The 14,419-nt window shown below is 40.0% G+C and overlaps 1 pseudogene; it reads left to right on the top strand.

Moving 5' to 3' along the window:
- Positions 1-202: 202 nt before the first annotated feature.
- On the top strand, positions 203-8,066 carry LOC148162143 (TIM double twin CX3C motif protein pseudogene; annotated as a pseudogene).
- Positions 8,067-14,419: the final 6,353 nt, after the last annotated feature.

Below are 14,419 nucleotides of genomic sequence, written 5' to 3'. Positions count from 1 at the left end.
TGGCGCCAGATGCCGGATGTAGGTTTGACTTGTTCCAATTTCTGCAGCGAGTGAAGGGTCTTTGACTTCCTTAGGAATGAGTGATGTTGGGCTCTTCCTTAAGTTCCCCAGGGAGTAATCGCGTGTGCCTTAGACTAGCGGTGCTAGGAGGTGGGAGGAACGGAGTTTAATGCAGCGTGCATCATAGTGGTTCGTTCGCAAAATGTGGTCCACGCAACCCCTGCATTACCATCGCCTGGTAATTTATTACCAGTGCCAAATTCTCAGCACCCACTCCAGACCTTCTGAATCCGAAACTCAAGGTGGCTCAGCAGCCTGTTTTAACAAGCGCTTCAGGTGATAACCAATTATCGGCTCAAGTTTTAGAGCCATCGCTTTATATAATAAAAGCGTTAGTAGCAATAAAAAGCTAATTGTGGCAGAACCTGTTGAAGAGAAGGTTGATTTACTTAAAACCTATTTTGTTAGAACCTGCTTGGTTTTGATAAAGTAAATTATATAGGTTAATCTCGCCTGAGAGGGAACAATCTCCAAGTTATTGACTTAAATGATAAGCAGAGTGATGTGAATACTTCCGTTTACGTTTAGAAAGAAATGTATGTTTGTAATAATATATACTCTATATATACATAAACCTATCGAGAGATTTGGACTAGAAGCCAAATGTTTTCACTGATTATATTTTTCATTGTTTACCCTTTCTAAATTTTTTTCCATACGTGTATCATTTTTTCCAGTTAAAAATATAAAATCCGGGGCGCCTGGGTGGCTCAGTCCTTAAGCGTCTGCCTTCGGCTCAGGTCATGATCCCAGGGTCCTGGAATCGAGCCCGCATCGGGCTCCCTGCTCCGTGGGAAGCCTGCTTCTCCCTCTCCCACTCCCGCTGCTTGTGTTCCCTCTCTCGCTGTGTCTCTCTCTGTCAAATAAGTAAATAATAATAATATATATATATAAAATCCTGTGACACAAAGAGGCTATATGAATGCCAGGAAAGAACCTTCTCTGGGGGTTTGGGGTCTGTTGCAGGACCCTTAAGGCCCTCCTCTCAGATGGGCTCTTTTGGACTGTGACATCTTGCTCTAGTTCCTTTTTGCTTTTTTGAAGGGGCCTTCCCTTTTCTTCTCTACATACACAGACATATACTTCTCATTGAGTCAGATAACCTACAGAGATGGAAACTAGGTTTGTGATAATTGGGGTGGCAATTTGGAAGAACTGAAATGTAGAGGGCAGCAGTGTGTAGCTAGAATTAAGAGGAAAGACCAGAAAGGATGTATTTCCTTAACATAATAGAAATTTGTTTAAAATATAGTGTAGTTTAAAAAACTGCACTTATTCTAATTGTCTATGAAGAACTAATGCCAGGAGGACCTTCCTTGAATATAAAATAAACTTTGCAGTTGTGTGAAAATCTTTGAATTAAGAGAACTCTTTGTTTTATTTATTTAAGTAATCTCTACACCCAGTGTGGGGCTGAACTCAATGACCCTGAGATCAAGAATTGCATGCTCTTCTGACTGAGCACCCCTTATATAGGAGAACTCTTAATGAACCACCTCCAGATCAGAAAATAGGAAAATATTTATTATAAGCTCATGTATGGATTTCTGTATCATCCTGATAGCTTTTGTTTTCAGGATTGCTTTTAAACTCTCACTCCTCTGTACAACATAGGTTATATTTGATGGGGGAAAAAGCAATATAGTTTTAATTTTAATTCTCATAAAGAAATAACAGTTGTGTATACCAGGTGCCATTCTAAGCACTTTACATGTACTCATTTAATTTTTACAGTGGTTCAATAGCTTTTAGAGACAAAATTGGAGCAAGTATAAACTTTGACCAAGAGTGATACTTCAAATAAATGTTCAGACTTACCACCTCCATTGAAGTGTGAAAATCTACTCTCAGTGTCTAATTTTTCTTAAAACATTCTCATTCAAGTTTGATCATGCTTATTCTTCAAAAAGAGCAGTATCTTAAAACCTCTAGTTCTTTAAACCTGGTATTTATTTTATTGAAACCTAGTAGGTAAAATAACATTTGAAGACTCCAAACTGTCATTAGAATATACAGCCATTTCCTTTCATTACTGAAGAAAATTAAAATATAGCAGCTGCCTTTGGAAATGTGCCAGCCCACTGCAGAGCACAAGAGTATGTGACAAACTATTGGTTAAATGACAGATTGCATTCTTTTTTTTTAAAGATTTTATTTATTTATTTAAGAGAGAGAATGTGAGGGGAGGCGGTGGGAAGAGCAAAGGGAGAGGGACAAGCAGACTCCACTGAGTGTAGAGCCAGACTCGGGGATTGATCTCAAGGCACTGACCTGAGCCGAAATCAAGAGTCAGGTGCTCAACTGATTGAGCCATCCAGGTGCTCCATGAGATTTCATTCTTTAGTTTAGCTTTTAGTACCTCTCTTCCTGACTAAAAGTAGCACCAGATTTGCCCACATTTTTTGCAATCTTGATAAATGCCTAAGATGATGAATTAGAGATGTGTACATAGTCATAATAACTGCTTGTGCCTTTGCCCTCTTCAGTCATAATAGGTGTTTTGAATGTTTGCATGGAGAGTTGCTGCAGGCTACTGGCTTTTTGTACTTATTGAGTGTTTTTGCACACAGTGCATTGAAAATATACCCTGAGGTGATTCTTAGGTGCCATCATTCATTTAAAGGTGATAGAAAAACACCCTTAAATGGATGCTGACCAGTGCAGGTGCTCATCAGTCATAGCAATTCTGGTTTGTTCACTTACAGTTGCACTGCCTTGCTTATCTTAGGATGTGCATTTTCAGCTATTCCTGTGTTTTACATGTACCACTAAAGAACTGAAAACATGCCACCAAAAAGAGAAAACAGGATTCCTTCAGTTTGAAAAAGATTAAACCTAAGGCTTTACAAGGATCAGAAATGGCAGTCATTCAAAATTCTTTAGACATATTTGAAAATGGTGTTTAATAATAGTCTTACATATGTTCTTAGTGGGATATACTCTGAGGGCAAAAAGACCAAAAACAAAAACTCAGATGTCACAGATTTATTCTAATAGTACTATTGGCAATGCAATTTTGAAACTTTGTATGTGTACTATAAAGTAAATAATATATGTTAGCAATCTAAGAGAAAAGAAATGACAAATATAAAATAAAAGAAGGTTTGGGGGGAAGTCCTCTGACGTTAAATTTGAATTAGAGCTGTTTTTGTATATATTTCTTAGAAGTATATATATAATTTCTCCCAATGGTGGGTGCCCATATCTTGATACCTAGATCCCTTTCTCCACAAAAGAAACAGCAAGTGGAGAAGTGGTTGTTTTCAGGTCTCAGGCCCAGAAAACACAAAAGTACAAAGGTGAGCCTAGAACACCTTGCCAGAAAGCCAGGAAGTACCCCAAAACTAATAGGATCAAGTCAAAAGCTCACAGAATCAAGTTCAATTCCTCTGGCCAAAAGTGAGTCAAGTTGGGCTAAACAGAATAATGACTGTGATAGATGATCAAAGCACTGAATGCATTTTTAAAGTTCCTAAGTCTAGAATGATACTCAGAATCAAGGGTAAGGGAAGGGTTTTTTTTTTCCTTTGTAGGAAAATGCCAGCTAGTACCTACAGATAGAATAATACAATTGGAAAAATCTGTGCGGTCCCCAATAATTGAGGCAAAGATCATCAACGGACACTAGAACCTATCTTGTAAAAGGAAGTAGGGAAAAGGGGATGTGTGCAGCGTCACAGTATCACCCCACAGATTACTTAATTATAAAGTAATTAACCTAGTGATCACACTTAACACCACTAATGGTGAACAACCTGACTTTATAGGCCTTTTGATTTGATGCAACATGAAGTAACAGCATCACCAATGAAAGAACTCTGCCAAAATTGCTTAACCTGAATATAATCAAGCCTTTTGACCCAAATTTCTGCCTACAGGAAATATAGAGGAACAGATAAAATGACCCTGAGGGAAGAATCTGATCCAAAATATGAGACATTCTATAAGAAAATGCCTAAATTCTTCAAAAGGTCGGTGTTGTTAAAAAGAGTTGGGGAGGGATGCTTGGGTGGCTCAGTTGGTTAAGCTTCCGACTCGATTTTGGCACAGGTCATGATCTGAGGGTTGTGAGATTGAGTCCCATGTCAGGCTCCACGCTGAGCTGGGATCCTGCTTAAGATTCTCTCTCTTCCCCTCTCTCTCTGCCCCTCCCCACCTCAAAAAAGATAAAAAAAGGTGGGGGACTTCTAGATTAAAAGACAAAAGACCAAAAGACATAACAATAAGTGCAATGGGTAAATCTTGATTGGGTCTTGGTTTGAAAAAGCTATAAAAGAAATTTTGAGGATACTTTGGAAAATTTGAATATGGACTGGGTATTAGATGGTATTGTATTATTGTTAACTTTATTGAGTGTGAAATTTACTTAGGTTGTGAAATTTACTTATGTTACTTAGAAGAATGACCTGCTCAGGTATTTAGGGATGAAGTGCCATACATCTGTAATTTATCTTTAAATGGTTCAGCCAAAAAAATTGTATGAAATTCATGTGGGTGTGTGTATGTATATGTATACATATGTGTATATATATATGTCCATGTGTGTATATACACACACAGTAGTCTCCCCTCATCCACATTGGAGGGGGGAACATATGTTACAAAACCCCCAGTGGATGCCCGAAACCACAAATAGTAGTACCAAACCCTATATATACTTTTTTTTCCTGTACATAAAATACCTTTAATAAAGTTTAATTTATAAATTGGGCACAGTAAGAGATTAACAATAATAAATAATAAAATAGAACAACTATAACAATATACCATAATAGGGGCACTTGGGTGGCTCAGTTGGGTAAGCATCTGACTCTTGGTTTCGGCTCAGGTCATATCAAGGTCATGAGATTGAGCCCACGTCAGGCTCCGTGCTCAACTCAGCATGGAGTTTGCTTGAGGTTCTTTACCTCTCCCTCTTCTCCCCCTCCCCCTCTGCCCTACCCCTTCCCACTTGCACACGCTCTCTCCCAAATAAATAAATAAAGTCTTTAAACAACAAACAATATACGATAATGAAAGTTATCTGACTGTGGTCTCTCTCAAAATATCTTCTTGTACTGCACTCACCCTTCTTGTGAGGATGTGAGATGATAAAATACCTATGTGATGAGATGAAGTGAGGTGAAAGACATGGTATTGTGACATAGTGTTAGGCTTCTGTTGACCTTCTGACTATACCTCAGAAGAGGATCATGTGCTTGTTGACTGCAGTTGACCACAGGTAACTGAAACCATGGAGAGTGAAACTGCAGATAAAGGGGAACTATTGTGTGTGTGTATATATATGTATATGTATATGTGTTTAAATGTATGTGTGTATATACATATATACGTGTATAAATATGTGTGTGTGTGTGTGTGTGTGTATGAAGAGAAAGAATTAAAATATGGCAAGATGTTAGCAGTCATCCCAGATGATATATGTGTTCATTGTACTAATCTTTCAGCTTTTCTGTGTGTTTCAAATTTTTCAAAATAAAGAGATGGAGAAAAGTATTTGTAAACTAGCTAGAATAGTTTTAGGTGGTTGTGTGTGTGTGTGTGTGTGTGTGTGTGTGTGTGTGTGTGGTGTATGTTTGGGAAATGGTGGGGGAAAGCAGCAGATAGATAATTGAGAGGATCTCTAGGAGCTAGCAGTAGTTTAACAAGCTTAGAAGTAATGAGAGATTATAAAAGCATATGTGATTGTCAGAAACAAAAGGCCGTAGAAAGCTGGATGGGTCAAGGTCTAGCAGGAAGATGTGGGCAGTGGAGCTGAAGCAGTCACAGGAGCTCTTTGAAGGCCAGGAAGAAAAGCATGAGAATGAATTACTTTGACTTCCCCACAGGCAGGAGAGGGTCCAATGGGCCTTGCCCTCTGATGTGGTGACAGGAGCTTTTTTCATTTTTTTAGCCCTATTTGGCTTTCTCATATAAAAGTCTCCCGTGGTAGTCTGAAGATGGTCTTAAACTTGGAGTTAATTGGATTCATCTGCATCATAGCCCCTGAAAATACCTTCTTTATCTGAGTGTTTCCTACCCCGATGTTCTCATTGACTATTTATCTTAGAAAAAGCTTCGTTATTGCAGAAACAGCCTGGAATCTCTCTTTTTTTTTTTTAAATTTGAGAGAGACAGAGCATGCATGAGCAGGGGGTAGGGGCAGAGGGGGGCTGAGGGAGAAAAAGCAGACTCCCTGCTGAGCAGGGAGCCCCACATGGTGTTCAATCCCAGGACCCTGAGATCATTACCTAAAGGCAGACACTTAACCAACTGAGCCACCCGGGAGCCCCCACCCTTTTTCTTTTTTTAAGAATACTTCACCAAACAACCTGGATGGCTGGTTATTTGTACCCAAATGTAAATAGGAAAAAGGAGACAGTTAACACGACTTCTTTCCAGAAGTCAAAATAAGCCTGTTTGCCCCATGAAAACTGTGGCCCATAGTTTGATATGGTCACATTTAGCTATTTTATTGACATAGTTAGTGTCAGCAGTTGAAAAAAAAGCACTATTCAGTTATTCAATGGAGGCTTCAATGCTCAAAGAACCCATTAGGTGGCAGTGGGGACACACAGGCATCAGTCCGATTACTGCAGGAGTCCGTCATCTCCCCCCGCAGTGATTGAGCCTTAGGGAAGTAACCTTGTCAAGCAGCTTTTCATCGGAGGAGATAGGCAAAACAAACAACCAGGAAAAAAAAAATTATGGTTTATAGTATCTAACAGACGAAGAACTGCTAGTCACCTGGACTCAACTCCTGTTCTTGGTTTTAGTATATATGTTTATATTTGTTCTTGCTATGATTCTTTCATAGTTTGGCTATTATTCTTGCTACGATTCTTTCAGTAAAATAACTTTATATCCAAAGTCCTTTAGGTCACTTGTGTGCTGTTTACAACATCTCTGTTGTCAGTTTTAGAACATAAGCTAGAAGGTAAGTAGGGAGTATGGCTCATTTTGTTCAAGACCCAGTATATTTAATAGATACTTTTATAGTGACACTCTTCATTCTGTGTATTTAGTGCTCATGGAAGGCTTTTTGTGGTCCTGGTAGGTGCCATTGGTTGGGGTTCCTGGGAAAAGGACTCCGATTTCCATGAAGAAGTTTATTGGGTAGTGCCCTTGGGAATATCACCTGTAAGAATGACAGGAGCAGGGCTGGGCAGAGGGAGAAGCAGCTGCCACACAGCTGTAGCCAAGTCTTTAGCTATTCCTAGAGGAGCTCTGGAGCTGAATGGCCTTTTAAAGATCCTCTACCCCTTACGTGAAGGGGGCCAGGACTTTATACCCACCCAACCCCAAATGATCAGCCAATAGATATGGGCTGCCCCTGTGAAGGGGGCTGAAAATAATTCAGCTGAAAACTGTCAGCCACCAACACGCCCTAGTTCTGGGTGAATGAGCACCCGAGTCCTGAAAGGGGAATCTGGGCAGTGCACCACAGCATCCACAGTAGGGAACAAGGCATACTTTCTTTGTATCACCCCTATTTTTAGGCACCTCTAATGCCTGTCTTGCAGAAGCTGTATTAGAAACTGTGAAACGGGGGCCTGAGCCCCGGAGTCCATGTGGGCACTGGTGTGGAGGAGGGTATAGTGCAGAATCGCCCTAACAGAGCTGCAGCAGCTCCCGGTGCAGGGGGCAGTAGACTCCATGGTGAAGAGTCTGGAGAGAGAGAACATCCGGAAGATGCAGGGCCTCATGTTCTGCAGCAGTGCCAGCTATTGTGAGGACAACCAAGTGTCCATGCAGCAGGGGCACCAATGCATTGGGCGCTGCCATGCACCTCTGGGTCAAGCCCAGTTGGAGAAGTTCCAGGACCACTTGGCCCAGTGCACCATGCATTGCGATGACAAAGCCAAAGATTCAATAGAGGCAGGAAGTAAAGAGCTTCAGGTGAAGTGGCAGCTGGAGACTTGTGTGTGGATGACCACATGTACCTCATCCCAACCATGACCAAGAAGATGAAGAAGTCTCTTATCCATTGGGGAATAGAAGTCTTTGCAATTGGCCATCAGGGTTGAGAGCAGGAATCTATTTAAAAAGAGATTGGGAGTGTTGGTCGTTTAAGTGATGTTCCTGAAGAAATTAAGGATGGTATCAAGTTTGAGGCATGTGCCACTTCCCTCTGGATATGGGTTCCTTTGTTTCAACCCTAGAAAGTGAAATGGAAAAAACTGGTGCTAAAATTTGGGTCAGAGATAGCACAGGAGAGTTTTTGATAGCTTAAGTTTCACATGCTTGTCCTGGCACGAGAGATCTCCCTTGTACCAAGCCAGAACCCTCCAAGGTACCAGATTCTTCTCAGTACACAGGTATGAACAGGCTGGCAGCTTCTTCTAACCTGCCTGTGATCTGGTGGAGTGTGAGCAGAGGTGTTTCTGTCTGTTGCCAACCTCCTGTTTACCAGAAGGATCACCAAATCATTTTCCATAAGCCGTAAAACAAAATCTATGAGGTCACTAATTTAGAAGGGAAAAAAAGTTTTCTGGCTCTTTGTTTTGCTTGGTTTTGTTTTATATACAAGGACATGAGGTTGTTATAACGTGTGGAGTTGGGAGAGGTAGTTTGGATGAGAACTTTGGAACAATTCCTTGTAGGTATGTGTTTCGGGCCCTCAAGATGTGGATATATATTTCTTGAAATACACATTACATCTTTCAGCTAAGAGACCCTGCAAAAACATGAGAGGTGACGTTATACTGGGTGTGGGAAGCAGCCCTTTCCTCTCACTGGCTGCCGTGATGGGCCCTGAGGCTCTCTGCAGCAGAGCTACAGGACAAAAATCTTGGAGTAGTAACACTCTCCCTTGAAGGGAAAGGGGGTTTTGATTGCACTGTATACCAGTATCCAGGAAATGAACGTTGAAGGAGGAACTTCTTAATTAAGAGAGTTATTAAGTACTAGATTTAGAAAAACCTGGTTTTTATAGACAGAATGGAATGAAAGCCTGAACTCAGTATTATTTAGCCTCCTGAAATAACAGAGCCCTATTGAGGCAATCCCTTCGCAATAGGAAGGTCAAAGGAGGAAAAGTAAGCAACTTGGGTAAGCTGTGATTCCTTTAAAGCAAAAGGGGGACATCCCCCACCCCCATTACCAAATACCACTTTTGCCTAGGGCCTTTGCAACAAGCAGCATTCGGGCCCCAGCTCTAACACCTTATCATTTTGATAAGGACCTCATTGTTTTACCAACTTATTTCAAGTGATAATATAGTCTGTGGTTGGTGTTTCAAGGCTGTGATATACTTCCCTAGTGGTTCAGTTTTAAAAAATAAGGCTTAGTTTTTCCTCAAAAAAAAGAAAGAAACCATGAGAAAGAAAGAAACCAATGTCACCTTCTCATTTTGTTTTCCTCACATTGAAAGCTAATGGAAAAAATGCCTTGGCACTTGCTGCAGATGATATCATGTTTGTTTTAAATTGATTTCTGATTGTGTGTGTGTGTGTAGAGAGAGATTAATATATAGATGCTATTATATATATTATGCTGTAGGAGAGCTTGCTTATGCATAAGCATCTCAGATACACAGATTAGGCATTTCTTCTGTTGAAGAATTTCCCAAAATTTTTTGGCACAATTGATGATTATTTACTCCAGCACATCAAAAGCCATTAAGCATGAATTTTATAAACAGAAAAACCATTAGTGTAAATTTTATTTTTTAAAAAAGGAATAAATTAATTTTTTCCTGAAAATAGACTCTTCCTAGGTAGAAAATTATTATTATAAAAAAGCTTTTAAAATTTTAAAATTTTTTATTTTTTGCCTGACTTCATCTTCTGTATTCTGCTGTATTCTGTGACACTGATGCTCTTCCTAAATTTTTTTTTCCAATTTCAGCTAAAAGAATTACTTTCTCCCCCTTATAGTCATTTGACTAATTCTTCCCCCAGATGTGTTTTGGATGTATCCCTTCGTCTCCACTCTAGTGCTGCAGACCAAGCTGCCATCATTGTCTCTCCTAGCCTGATGCAGTAGCATAAGAATGGGGCTTCTTCCCTAAGATTCATCTCCCACACTTGGCTGCCAGATTGGTTTTCTGGAAACACCAGTCCAAGCATGCCCAGACCTACCTGTAAGATCCCAACTTGTTAGCCCACCCTACAAGGCCATTGGTGATATGGTCACAGCCTGCTTCTCATCCTCAACACTGACCACACAGTGGTATCCATATACAAACCTGCCCTGCCCTTTCATGCCTTACTGCTTTGCTGCTAGGGTGTGTTCCACGTCACGTGCTTTCCCTCACTTCCCTGTCTGGAAGAATACCTTTAAAGACCCAGTTCTGAAAGGGCATTGGTGACTGCTCACCAGCTTTCACTAGCAGAGCTTCTTGCCTCCCTCTTCTGCTCCCTTAGTATTTTCACATCTAGGAAGAGCACCCTAGACTAGTGGTTTAGAACAAAGCTCCTGTAGGCGTCCTATCCAAGGGGCCAGGTGTACCTGGCACTGGTGGAATTCCATCTCCTTGAGAACATGGAGGAAGCAAACTTTCGACAGCAATGAACATTGTTTTTGATTTTGGAGAATATTCTAAGGATTTCTTGTAATTAGTGTTATGATATTTCTCTGACACGGGCACAAGATAACTAGTTTCTTCATAAGGCTATTACTATAATAAGATAAAAGGAGTTAACGTTTTGAAGCATTTTCTGGCTGGAGAGAACTTTTGATTGATCCTAAATAACGATGTGTCTGCAGGCAGTTGAAGGTGATTTCTACATTCGTGTTTGCTGATAAGGATATAGATAGGAAAAACAGGACTGTAATAGCTTGATTATGAGAAATTTGATCAATGTACATCTGGTTTCTTTTTTTCAGTGTTACGTATTAGCTGCCTAATTTGATGCTTTCTCCACAAGCAGAGGGAATTAGAACTAGTTAACCTGACAGTTAATGGATGAACAAAACCAAGGTAACTGAAACAAGAAAGTGACTAGACATACGTGGCCATTTGTCTTATGGTTTAGGAAGAGAAAAATATTGAACATGGAGCCCTTGTTTATTGACTCTCTTTTGCTATAACTCGTAAAGTGCCCTGGGTCAAGTCACTTTACCTTTTTCTGTCCCAACTGAAAAAAAAAAAAAATGAGGATAACATATCTCTGCCTGTAGCCTCATAAGACAGACAACTAGATGTGAATATAATAAGTGCATCTAACAGTTTGTGAACCCAGTTTAAATGGTCTTGGGCCTCTTTTGGTTGTAACTGAATTTCTATTTTGTCTTACTTGACTTTTCCTTTGCTTCACTCTCAGACCTCATTTTATGATCAAAAGAAGACATGTCAGTGTGCTTTGAGTGGCAGGTGGAGCATCTTGGATCTGGGAACTCTAGTTCTAGTATGCATTCGGCCTCTCACTAGCTGGGAGACCTTAACTTGGGTTGGCCTCCGTTTCCTTATCTATGTTTCATTTGTGATTCTTAGGTTTATTTATTTATTTATTTATTTATTTTAAGATTTTATTTATTTATTTGAGAGAGAGAGAATGAGAGATAGCACGAGAGGGAAGAGGGTCAGAGGGAGAAGCAGACTCCCTGCTGAGCAGGGAGCCCGATGTGGGACTCGATCCCGGGACTCCAGGATCATGACCTGAGCCGAAGGCAGTCGCTTAACCAACTGAGCCACCCAGGCGCCCGATTCTTAGGTTTATAGCAGGTCAAGAAAGTTGACATATGGTCTTCCCTGATTAATCCAGTCCATAATTAACTCAATCCTACCTCCATCTCTCCTTCCTCTGAATTTCTAAGGAAGTATATCAGGGTTACAGTCTAACCTGTATTAGTCCTCTGATGGTAAGCTCTAGTAAAGCAAGGTTCTATGTATGAAATTCTGTTTCACCACCCCCCACCCTACCCCAGCCAACTCCTAGATCTAGGCATTTGTTGTGGACTCAATTAACACATGTCAGCTACAGGAGGAACCTCAGGGACTCCACATTTATCTCTTCAAAGTTGACTTCTCCTTTTGCTTTACAGAAAAAAGAAAGATCACTTGGCAAGAATTTCCTTTGATAACTTCCCCCTCTAGCAGACACACCTAAAAATTATTTGTATTGATTCATCCTTGAAAAGATTGAAAAAAATATGACTATATTAAAATGTAAATCATGTATACAACCAAAAGCATCATTAAAAAATTAAAAACAAGCCACAAAGCACAAGAAGATATTTGCATTAAAGAATCAATAACCAGAATTCAAAAAACACCCTATATATCGTTAAGAAAAGTGAAAATAATGAGAAGGAAAGGAAAGGATATGAACAAACAATTTACAAAACAGAGAACCCCAAATGGCCAATAAACATGAGATATACTCAAACTTACGCATAATCAGGAATATGTCAATAAAAACTATAACCCATTAAATGGGAGAAAACTTAAAATTCTGAAAAAAAAAAAAAAACAACCAGAAAATGGTAACACTCATGCATGGCTGATGGCAGTACATGTTGCTATATCCATGGGGAGAGCAAGTTGGCACCATCAAGTAAAAAGAAAGTGGGCACCCCTCACAGACCAGCAATTCCACTTTGAGAGAAGCTCTCGATATGTAATAAGGAGACATAAAATTTATTGCAGCTTTGGTTTTAAAAACAGAAACCTTAAAAACAGTAACATATATGTCCACCAACAGAGAAATGGAGAAAAAAAATGTGGGACATTTAGTCAGTGGATGAATAAATATTCATGAAATTAATGAAAGCAAACTAGAGGTACATGTATCAACATGGATAACTCTCAACATGGGTAAATATTCAGCAAAAATAAATTACAGAGTAATATGTATAGTAGGAGACCACTAATACGAATTTTAAAGTCATGCACATCGTTTATGGGAACACATGTATAGTAAAAGTGTAAGACCATGCATGGGAATGAAAACAACCAAATTCAGGATGGTGATTGTATCTGGGGAAGAAGAAGGGGCATCAGGACCACAGAGTAGTATGCAAGAGGCTTTCCACTATACCTGTAATATTTAATATATAAAGTTTAATATGTATATTTATTTAAAAATATGTAAGTTCCATACAAGGCCTCCTTTGTAAACCTTACAAAAGGTACACAACACCTCAGAGGCATGGCTTGGATACTACATTAATAAAAGCTGCTGACACAGCCCCATGTCAGGGCTTATAACTTGGAGAGCAGAATGGCCCCCTCAGTCAGTGGTCCTCAGACGAGACGTAACCTATATAACCATATGTACGAGCCTGACTCTGTACATCAGACAAACAAACCCATCTTCTACTCCTTCCTATCATCTCAGAGTCCAAGGGTGAGATCTTCCTCCTGCCTAAGGCAAACCCCTCCAGCTGAGCTGAGCTTATTTCTCCTCGACTTTCCTCTATCATTAACCCCTCATTCCTGAAGCTTCAGCCTTGCTTGCCTACTTGCCCTTTCTCCCAGCCTTTCACCCTATGTTTCTATTTACTGCTACTCCATCCCACTGTGGTCTGATTTTCTCTTCCACCACATCACTGAAGTAGCTGTCATCCATAAAGTCATCAGTGCCCTCTCTCAAAGACAGAGAGCCACTCTGCAGTTCTTGCCTCATTTGATCTCCACAATGTTTGGCACCTTCCTTGGAAACTCCTCTTTTGGTTTCTGGGATCTTATTCTCTCTTGAGGTTCCTTCCCTTGCCTGCTAGTCTGTTTTATAGGCCCTTGTTCTATCACCCAGCTTGTGAATACTAGTGTTCCTTCCTTACCCGTGCTTCTTCTCGCTCTCTTCTAGTTAAGTAGCTTCAACATTCACTTAACAAATATTTATTGAACGCCTACTCCATGCTAGGCTCTTTTCTCAGTGCTAGGGATTTGGCAGTGATAAGCCCTTACCCTTATGGAGCTTACACTCCAGTGAGGGGAGACTGATAACAACAGTTTAAAAAATAGATCTATAATATTTACATGTGGTAAGTTCCATGGAGAAAAATAAAGGAAAGGAAGGGGATACATAGTGCCAAAGGAAGGGGCAGGTTGTATTCATTATATAGCAAATGGTCAGGGAAGCCTCATTTAAAAATTGACTTTGCAGTTGACCTGAAGGGAGTAAGAATTGTGAACCATGTGCATATTTGGTGGAATTGCAAATGCAAAGACTCTGGAGTGAGAGTGTTCCAGTTTGGGACATGTTGAGTTTGAAAGGCCTATTATACATTTAGGTGGAAATGCCAGCAAGAAGATAGATAGATAGATAGATAGATAGATAGATAGATAGATAGATAGATAGATAGATGAATGATAGATAGATAGATGTCCTCTAGATATAAGCTCCATTAGAACAAGAGCCTATAAAATAGACCAAGGTCCCACAAGCCAAAGGGAAGAAATCCAAGAGAGAATAATGTCATGGAAGCCACAAGA

The sequence above is a fragment of the Eumetopias jubatus genome, unplaced genomic scaffold, assembly GCF_037043125.1.
Source record: "Eumetopias jubatus isolate StellerSeaLion01/CBP00866 unplaced genomic scaffold, mEumJub1_p1.0 scaffold_17, whole genome shotgun sequence".
Taxonomy (NCBI): Eukaryota; Metazoa; Chordata; class Mammalia; order Carnivora; family Otariidae; genus Eumetopias; species Eumetopias jubatus.
The sequence above is the reverse complement of the archived record's forward strand: the minus strand, read 5'-3'. Positions and strand labels throughout refer to the sequence as shown.